Here is a 10884-nt window from a genome sequence, read left to right as displayed (position 1 = left end):
CATAGCAGGAAAATTATCTTATTTGTTTTGTCTTGTAAGAAGGAAGTTAGAAAGTAAACAAAAGCAATAACCATAAGTTTCCACTAAATTATTAACTAAATTAATATACTTATAATAAGACCGAGAAGGAGGGATAATTACTTGAGACTACCAAAGTTTTTATTAACATGCTCAATACAATTCTGAATTTCTATTCTGAAGTTTTAAACCTCAAATCCTTCATACAAGAGAGGACAGATGGTGTACTTGCTGGGATTAGGTACAGCTATCTGTAGCAGAAAAATCTCAAGTAACATTGACTTATGCAAGACAGATATTTCTTTCTCTGTTACACAAAAGCTCAATGGGAGATAGTCTAGGGCAGAGCAGTATCATGAAGGTGTCAGGGACCCAGTCTCTTAGCATCCTCAACATGTGCCTTCCATGTTATAGTCCAAAATGTCTACTCAAGTCAAGTCACCACGTCTACATTCAGGAAGCAAAAAGCAAGAGGGAAGAAGAGCATGTTGCTTCCCTTTAAAGAGTCACGCCACACTTCTGATTCCATCTTATTAACCATCATGTAGTCACATGATCATACTTTCAATTGCGAAACTAGGAAATGAAGTCTTTATTCTGGACATCCCTATGTCTAACTAAAAACTGAGGTTTATATTTCTAAGGAAGAAAATAATTTAGAGACATTTAGCAATCTATATCATAGTCAGTGACCCTCCAAATTTAAATAGTGTCCCTCCAAAATTTATGTCTACTCTGAACCTCAGAATGTGACCTTATTTGGGAATACAGTCTTTGTAGATGCAACTATTTAAGGATCTCAGGATAAAACCATCCTGAGTTTAGGATGAGCCCTGAATCCAATGACTGTGACTTTTATTAGAAGGGGAAAGGACACAGGGACACAGAGGAGAAGGCCATGTGAAGACAGAAGCAGAGACTGGAGTTATGCTGCCTTAAGCCAAGGAACACCAAGAGTCACCAGAAGTTGGAAAAGGCAAGAAAAAGATCCTCTCCCAGAGCCTTCAGCAGATAGTGGCCCTGCCAATACTTTCGTTTCAGACTTCTGGCCTTCAGAATTGTGAGAGAATAAATTTCTGTTGTTTCAAGTTTGTCATGACATGTTATAACAGACAAAGGAAGCTAATAGTTAAACATTGCTTGTAGCTATTGTTGGTACTGAGGGCTATAAGAACACAGCTTAAATAATAATTGTAGTTTTTAATTTTAATTATAATACCTATAGTAATCCAGAGGCAAGTTGGCTTTTACTTTGGTAGGCTATCCCTGGTACAGAATCTGTTCTCACACTATTTTCATCATAGAACCATGATTTTCAGCCCCATACAGAACAAAATGGAGATGTCCTATAAGCAGTGTACATTTATTTAGCACCTTCTATGTAGCAAGCACCCAATATAACATTTGAGGACATGGGATGATAGAGGTTAAGTACATGGTATACATGTAGCCAAAGACAGAGTCAGTGCTTACACCCAGCTCTGTCTGACTCTCAAGTACAGGCTCTTTACCAAAGGGATGATAAGGCTGGGGAATATCTGTTCGCCTGCCTAACAGAACAATTTGTGCCAAAGGCCAGCTAAATTGCAGAGGGGTGCGAATCTTTCCAGTGACTATATGTTCACCCCCAGGCACGGCTTCCGTGTCAGGGCAATTCTATTTGAACAAACTCAAGAAATCTTTATGTGCTGGGCACTGAAGGAGATAAAATGACCAATGAGACAATCCTTCTCAAGTTGTTTACAATCAGCAGTGGCTAGGGTTTGAGAGCCTGTAATAGGACTATGTGAATGCCTTTGCAACACTGGCTCTTATATATGGCTATATATCAGAATCAGCTGGGCACACTTTCAGAAACCAGATTTCTAGGCCCCACTCTAACTTATGGGATCACAATATTTGAGAGTGGGCTCCAGGACTTTGCATTTTAAAAAAGTGCTAGGTGATCCTTACCTAGCCAATCCATCCCCCATTTTAGGAATAAATACTTTCCTTATATAAGTATATATTCCCTTAAATACTAGAGATAAATGAAAACACTAGCTACATATAATAATATGTAATTTTTCTTAATAGTAATTGTGTATGTAGATATCTGAGTAGCTCAAATATGGGAGAGCTATTTAGACACTTCCTATGTACGTTTACAGTGCCCCTTTGAAGGGACAGCATTTCTTATCCCTCTGATAAATATGAAAATAGATTACTAAAAGGGCATATAATCTTAATTACATGCCATCAAAAGCATCAAGCAATAATCTAGCTCTATGACAACTAGATTACACATGGACCAAGTAATGCAGTTCTTCACTTTAAACTAGCCCCTGGTGAATTCAGAATCTGGAGGGACAGAAAGATAGGTACATCAACTGCCATCACACTCGGAGCCTCCACAAATAAAGAAGTTTGAATCACAAAGTTACAATTAGACTTGAAGTTCTTGCCTATTACAGTAATATCTATTTACGATGAACGCGACGCCTATTACTTTCACTTGAATTATGTGTGATCTTTTCACTCCCCAGGCACTTAGGTTAGTTTTTTCTTTAAAATTCTTTCCCCTCAACAGTGAATGGAATGTTCTAAAGATGCACTCTGTTTAATAGGCACAGCAGCTGCCAAACAGGCCTACTGGCAAACTTATTTAAATTTTTAATCATTGTGGAAGATGAATACAGAATGAAAGAACTATATAAATTCTCCCACGGGTGTAGCAATAGAAATATCAAAACAGTATAGGAAAATCCAATTTAATAAATTTTAATTATTTAGAAATAAGTTTTGTTGGGTACAGTGCATCACTTTTTTCTCAGTCAAAAAATACTTCCAAGGTATATATACTCAATCAGGTATTATAGGTTATGTATGGAATTTAGGATTATGATTAAAAATAATATCAGTTTTCCCTTAAAAACCATTTTCCATTGATGTAAAAATGATTTAGCTAAAGCACGAATTTGATTTGGGAAGATAATTCACTGAGAATATGTGAATAATAAATAGATGAATGTGGGGAAAAATAGGTTTTTATTCTCCTACCAATGAGGAAAAGCAAAGAAATGTTAAAATACTGAAACATATTTTACTGACTTGATTTTTTAGAATTCTACAAAGGAAAAAAAATTTGGCTGCATTTTTAAATATGTCGATGATGATGCCAACTGGAGGCCATTCCCACCTTCGGCAAATCTTGGTTATGCTACATCCAACATCTAGAGTAAGGTAGGCACTTTAATTCCCTGAAAGCATGAGATTCTGAGGGGTGTAGAGAATAACTGTGAAGACCACAGACTCTGGTTCTAGATTGTGTGGATTCAAATGCTTATTCTGCCACTCAGAGGATGTGGAACATTGGTCATCATCCTTAACCTCTCTGTGCTTCAGCTTCCTCCTCTATTATGAGAATTAAATGATCTACTACACATGATGCCCTTAGAATAGTGTTTAGCCCAGAGTGAACACTCAGTAAATCGTAGGTGTTATTAGTATCCTAACTTATTTCAAGGTTATTATCTCCTTCCTATTGTATCAAGAGAACAGGGGTCGGCATGCAATTAACGGGCTGTTAAGGGGCCTGTATAAAAAGCACCCTATAATAATGGGGTAATTCAACAGTAAATATTCACTATAAGCTGGCACTGTTCTCAGCACCCAGAAAACATCTGTGAATAATAATAAAGATATTTGTCCTTGTGGAGCTTACATTCCAGTAGGAGCAGGTGAAAAATAAATAATAAACAAGTAAATTATATTGTATGTTAGAAGATGATAAACATTTGGCAAAAAAAAAAAAAAAAAAGAACAGGATGTAGAGAATTCAGAATTCAGGGTTCAGGTAGAGTGGACCAGTTGCATGAAGAAGGTGACATTTAAGCAATGACATGAAAGGGATAAGAGGAGTTGACCCTATATCTTTATCAGGAGAAGATGCGTGCAGCAGAGGGACTAACCTGTGTGAAGACCCTAAGAGCACAGAGCATGCTTGGCATGTTCAAGCTGGAGTGGAGTGAGTGAGAGGCGGGCCACGAATGGTATCGAAAACTTGGCTGGGGTGGCGTGAGAGTACTGCGCGACTCTGGAAGGAGACTGCATGGATTACTACAGTACTTGTCTCAGTGGGCTCCCTTCTTCCACCCTTGTACTCCGTTGCATATTCTCAACAGAGTTTCCTTTAAAAACCTACCTACGATCATGTCAGCCTCTGCTCAAAATCCTCCAATGGCTCTTCGTCTCAGAGTAGAAGCCAAAGTTCTCAAAGCAGGGCACAGGGCCTGACACGATCTGCCTTTCCGCCACCTCCTACTCTTTAACCTCCTCTCACCTTGTCATTCCTCTAATCTTGTCAAACTTTCCCCCCTCATTCACTTTGTTCTATCTACACTGTTCTAGCATTGATGTTTCTTAAGTGGCCTCCTAAGATCCCATCTTAGAGCCATTCATTGGCTGTACTTTCTGCCCAGAATGCTCTTCCCTCAAATACCCACATGATACTGATCTCCTTCAAGTTTTTGATCAAATGTCACCTTATTAATGAGGCCGACCCTGACCACCTCATACCTTAAAAAAAATGTTTTTCCCTTAGCATGCACCATGTTTTTATGTCTGTATACTTTGTTGTTGTTTTGCTTCTAATTTTCTCTCTTCCCCACAGTTCTGAGATCTTTGGTTTTCTTTTTCATATTAAAGTTGACATATATTTTTCTTTTTTCTTGGGACCTTTGTTTTGTTCACTGTTGTATCCAAGTTCCTCAGGCAGTGGCTGGCACAGAGTGTGCTCGGCAAATACATGTTGAATGAAGAGGTGCCTCACTCGCTATTTTGTATGACATTTTTGCAATTGTTTCAGTTTTGCATTCAAAATATTTTTAGTAGTGTATGCACTAATATTTCTATTGTCAGTATTTATCCTAATAATATTTTTTCAATTTTTATTATTCTATGACAATACATGAGTTAGGTACTGCTTTAAAATGTACCAGGGATTTCTGCTTTTATTCAGGTATGGTGAGGCCAACAGATCAAGAAATGAGTGCCATTGACAAGATAGTTTGATGGAATTTAAACTTACTGTGGTAATCATTTTGCAATATGTACCTATATCAGATCATCACGTTGTACACCTAAAACCAACACAATGTTATATGTAAATTACATTGCAATAAAACTGAGGCAAAATATGATTTGTTACTCACAATTCCCAAGAGGGTGTTATGCCACACCACACAAGGTCACTTGGGGAAACACCAGAGTTGGTCAGGAGGCAGAAGGAATGCTGGGGAGATTTCAGCACTAGCCTTTGTTGTGGTTTCTGTGGGAAAGGCAAAGCAAGGCAGGTTGAGCAGGTTTAGAATTGGCTATTTAGTGATTTCATTGGACTCTGGGCTATAGGGGTACCTGTACCTGGCCCTCGGGTGATGTAGAACAGGGACATAGTGTCCTGGAATGCAGGAGCCTGGTAAAAGGAGGCAGGTAGAGGTCTGGACATAGGAATTAGCAAACCCTGGGAGGGGCAGTCCCTTCCTAGGTCCTCAAGGCCCCAAGAAGTCAAAGCATCATTAAACACAGAAAAGAAAAACCATGATGAAAACTATGTGTTTAAAACTATAACTCAAGAAGCTTTCTGTTTTATTCAGGCCTTCTAATTTGCTCTTCCCTTGCTTGAAACACCTTCCCTTTCCTTGCTTGCATGACTATTACTCATCCTTCAGATCCTAATCTGAAGGTCGTTTATCAGGGTGGCCATGGAAGGACAGAGCTTGTCCTTTTCATCCATCACTGTATCACCAGTGCAAAGCACATGGTTAAGGCTCAGTGAACTTCATGATTCTAGAGAGGAATTTAACACCAGTATTAACCCAGTATTACAAGGCTTGGTTTGAGTGAAAATGACAAGTGTATTTCCTGAAGAGTTAAAGCTATTGGATTTAAAATATTTGGATGGCTGTAAATCACAGAGTTGTCTTGCTATTGGCCCTACCAACTTCTTCCTTCAGGTTTATATAATTGTATAAGCCATAGGTGAGTTAGAAGTTTTAAATTAGCAGTTGAATTAATTGATCAATTAACAGCTTGACATTGAGATTTGAAAGTAGTGTATTACACAATTTTCAGAGCCTTTTAAACCTCATATTTAAAATTAGTAGGTCAGACAACTTCTTAAAGACTTCACACTGTTAACGACACTCAGTAATGCTGTTAATGAAAGTGGTTTCTCAACTTTGAAACATATGCTTCTATTTCCAAAGTAAGACTTTGGAGTTGTTGGAAACTTTAGAAATTTGACCTAGTTTCATCATTTCAAAAAAAAAAAAAAACCCTAAACTTTTACAAGTTACCCTATTTATATACTATACATATTTTAGCCTACTGCTTTGGGAGAAAAGACTCAGTTCATGAGATTCTGCACTTTCTCCCTGTAACTCGTGATGATGTTTAAAATAGAGAACGGGCTGGCAGCAAGTTGCATACCAGTGCCTGCTCTTAAATGTCTGACAAAGGAATAATAAATTGTAGAAAGTGCCATTTGATTACATTTAGACATCAATTTGCATTCTTTTCCTTTGATGAGAAACTTTCTGTGTTTTCTAAATGAAGCTTTTTGCCTCCAATCAATTAAGGAGAGGTTTTCAGCTAGGCCAATCTCTAATTATAAGTGAATTTGAGTGCCAAATGAGTGGAATTTAACAAAAGGTGACATTTCCCAGGCCACATATATTGAGTATTTTCCCTGTAGGAGGAGCAAGGGAGGCTCAGAAATGCCCCTTTTACTATCCCTCACACAATTTTTAAGTAGAAATGTAGAACAAGTAGGAGTAAAGGCATAGCTATACATCATTCATTCTTCCAGGCTGTCAGAGGGTAAGCAAAGTGTCAAGCACCAGCCACATGCCCGGCCTGGGCTACATGATGGAAACGTGAGCTGAGAAATACAGTCCTGTCCTCACAGGGTGGTATCATTTTGAAACTCTGTTAATGACCTTGGTTTCTCTCATGCTCTCAGAGATATTTATATTAGGTAACCTTCTTGTTTCAAAAAAACAAAAACCAAGTCAATTCAAATTGTGCAAAAAAGGGAAATTTCTCATTAAGTATGTGGTTATCTCATCGAATTTAAGCGAAGCACTGAGAATCTCAGGAAGGACAGGGGGCGGGATCACCTACGTCGTGGGAATCTGGCAACACTCAGTTGCTCTCTCTCCCCTCGCCCTGCACATTGGCAATATTTTTCCCCCCTCATTTGAGGTCCGCTTTTCTCTCCTTAATCTAAAAAGCCAAAACAAAACAAAGATCACCCTCAAGCTGTCAAGTTTATCCCTCTTCCATTCAAAAAGGCATTTGATTTGAGAATCGTTTTAATCTCCAAATTTTCAGAACATGTAATTTGATTGGCCTTGTTTGGGTTAGATGCCCACCTATGGACTGCCTGACTGTAGCCAAGGGGACAGTGTCCTTTTGTACACTTGGGCCCATGACCTTCTGGATTTCGAGTGGGAGTTTGGGGACACTTCCCAGATGAGTTGTCTGGCTGGATGAATAACACAATTTTGTCCAATATAACACTGTAAATTAATTTTTTTAAACCAAAAAAAGTTAATAGTCATTGTTAAAAGTTTGGAACATAAAAAAAAAATGTAAATATTTGTAATCATGACATTAAAAATCCAGTGTTAACATTTTAGTATATTTACTTTAACTCTTTGTCTATGTAAACCAATCTCTCTATATATTTACTATATATGGAACATATATATATATATATATATTTAAATCTGGTATTAAACATGGTTTTGTATTTTTTTCAAAAAACTTATGTTTTGTACACTTTTCCATATAATTCTATATTCTTTAAAAACAATTTTAAATGACTGCAAGGTATTCCATTGCATAATTTCTTTAATCAATTATCTATGATTTTCTCATTTCTGACTTTTTACTATTAAAAATGAGATATGATAATAAATAACCTTGTAAATAAATATTGGTATACTTCTATAGTTATCACTTTTAGTTGTTAAAAAGAGGTTAAAAACGTACATAAGGGTTTAAGGTTATCTGTAGTCTTAGGGAAGTATAAAAGTCGATTGAACAAGTAGGCTTACTGCTCACTCATTAGTAACACTCTTAATATAGACAAGAGGAATGCAGAATTGTAGAGTAATAATCACCACCTACCCAGTAACTTTTTTCCAGCCTCCATTTGCAGCCTGTCACTCGTAAGTTGTTCCTCATTTTTTCCAGCTTGCTTACCTTTCTCCTGAGCCTTTCAACCTTTGTACTTCCATCACACTTGCACTGAGCATTATCTTTGTGATAACAGTTATGACATTGTGTTATAGTTATTTACATAAGCATGTAAGTTCCTGGAGAAGAAGGGCTTTTTAATAGTATACTCTGTATATCCAATATCTAGCACAGACCCTGGTACTTAGTATATAATCAATGAATTTGTACCTCAGTAAATCAATGACCGAATAACAAGTGACTTGATTAATTTCCTAACTTCCTACTAAACACAAGAATTTTTTCTATAGGCTTTTCTTGACTACTTCCAGTATTCTAGCCTGTGGAGGAAATGTAATGGAGTGAATTCATGATGTATTTATTCACTTATCCAGTAAACGTCTACCTGGTGTCTATTACATGCTACTGGGGACTCACATTTCCCTGGTGATTCTTACACAGCGCACCTGGATATCTGGAGGTACAGAGCTCTGAACAATGACTATGGCCTCTAAACATGTCCCCCCAGCCCCAATATAATGTTTACTATTAAGACATTTCACATACAAATCTAAATTTTTGGTTTTTCTTTTAAAAACTGGCAATCCATATGACAATAATGTTAAAGCTGGCTACCTTCATTTAGACGGGGGGATTAACCTCTTCAGGTTGTCAGATTTATTAATTCACAAATGTAAGGAATGTCTCTTGAGTGTCTGTCTTGTGCCTGTAGGCTCCGGTAGGCATTTGACATTACGACCTCAGAATTAGACTAATTAATCTGGGTAGTGAGAAATATATGAAGCAGAATAGTGCATATAGCAGAAACAACTCCCTGGGAACTGAGCTCTTAAGAATCAAGAAACCTGGATTTGAATTCCAGCTGTGCAGTCGTCTAGCTTTGTGGCCTTGAATAAAAATCTTGATGAGTATCAATCTCCTTATCTGTACAAATGAGGTGCTTGGAGATAATCTCCAAGATCCCTTTAGTTGTAATATTAAATTATGGAATTATCATTTCACAAGCCAGGGGACATGTAAAAATTGCCAACATATTTGGGGTGATGAAAAGGTTTGGAAATAGTGATGGTTGCAGAACATTGCTGATGTCTTAATGCCATTGAATTGTACACTTACAAATGGTTAAAGTGGTAAACTTCTTGTTATATGTATTTTATCATAGAAAAATACTTTTTATTTTAAAAAAAGTACCCCCATAGATTTGGGCCTCATCCTCTAACATTGAGATTCTGCCAGTCAATTCATTAATGAATGAGGCTTACGAGACCATGAGGAAAGGGGAGAAGAGCCTGTAGTTCAATTTAGGCTTTAAAGTTGGACAGTTCTTATGGAAAGATGCTCTGGCCCTCATGCTCCTCCAGCTTTGTCTGTATGCTATTGCACCGCCTGCCTCCCTCAGGGATTGGTGGGGTCTCCAGGCTGTCTACACCATCCATCTCTAACTATCACACCACACCTGCATTGATCTGGATCAAATTGCAAAATTGTTTTATTTTCTCTCTGCCCTTTTTTTCCAGCTGAGATAGGTTGGCTTATAATCTAGAAGCTACAATTAACTAAGAAATGTTTGCAAAAAGCCAAAATGGTCTGAATTTCAGTTTGCTTCATAGTATTACTGCTGCAGCAGCTGCTGCTACATCTAGATAATATTAATCTTTGCTATATAATGCCAGGAATTTTTCCTAATGCAACAGTTCATTTAATCCTCATGCCAACTCCCAAGCATTTGACATTTTAGATCTTATCATTCATTTGGTTGATAGATGGTATCTCTTCTTAGGAATCTGAGTCATCAGCCTATGAGAGGGGTACCCACCTAAAGCTCTCCCCACCCTTCCAGCATCGATCTCATTTTTGCTGAAATTCCATATTAGCATCCCAGTTCCTAAAATATGAAGAAAAGACTTAATCTGACAAGGACTCGGCCCTCTGGAGGCCAACAAACAACAGCTCTAAGGCTGTCTTTTCTCTCAAGAGCTCATGTCTATTTACTTTGTTCCTTTACCCTTTCCAACTTTTCCATAATTAAAAGGCTGAACCGGTATCCTTTTCCTAACCATCTATTCTGCTTTCCATCTCTGTAAACTGATTCCTGAGCATGAAACATATGCTGATCAGTTAGCCCAGTAAATGATCCACAATTCCTCTGCTCCAACCCCTTCAAGGGACTGGCCACACAACACTCACAACTCACGTTCTCCAGAGACAAAAACACCTGCCAACCACCCACATCTTACACACGCAATACACTCCTCTCTTCAAACCATGCTCCTGTGTATGGCCAGAGTTGCCTGACCATTGTCCTGTGGCATCTGAGCTGATCTTGCGCGACATAATCCAGAAAGGACGGCGGAAGTGAGAAACAGAGGAAGAGCACGCTTGAGGAAGTACTGTGCCATGACAGAAAGCTAGACACTAAATTGTTAATTTTTTGAGGTCAACTTGAAATTGAAATGCACAGATCACAACTGTCCAGTCTTAACTAATGCTTTCATTTATATGACCCACCCATCACTCTAGTGCCCATCACCATCAGGCTCCCCAACCTTTAGAAAAAAACACATTTTTGTTTGTTTTTCGCTAGAGATTAGTTTTGACTGTTCTAGAACTTAATCTCGATGGATT

The sequence above is a fragment of the Rousettus aegyptiacus genome, unplaced genomic scaffold, assembly GCF_014176215.1.
Source record: "Rousettus aegyptiacus isolate mRouAeg1 unplaced genomic scaffold, mRouAeg1.p scaffold_m13_p_1, whole genome shotgun sequence".
NCBI classification, from domain to species: domain Eukaryota; kingdom Metazoa; phylum Chordata; class Mammalia; order Chiroptera; family Pteropodidae; genus Rousettus; species Rousettus aegyptiacus.
The sequence above is the reverse complement of the archived record's forward strand: the minus strand, read 5'-3'. Positions refer to the sequence as shown.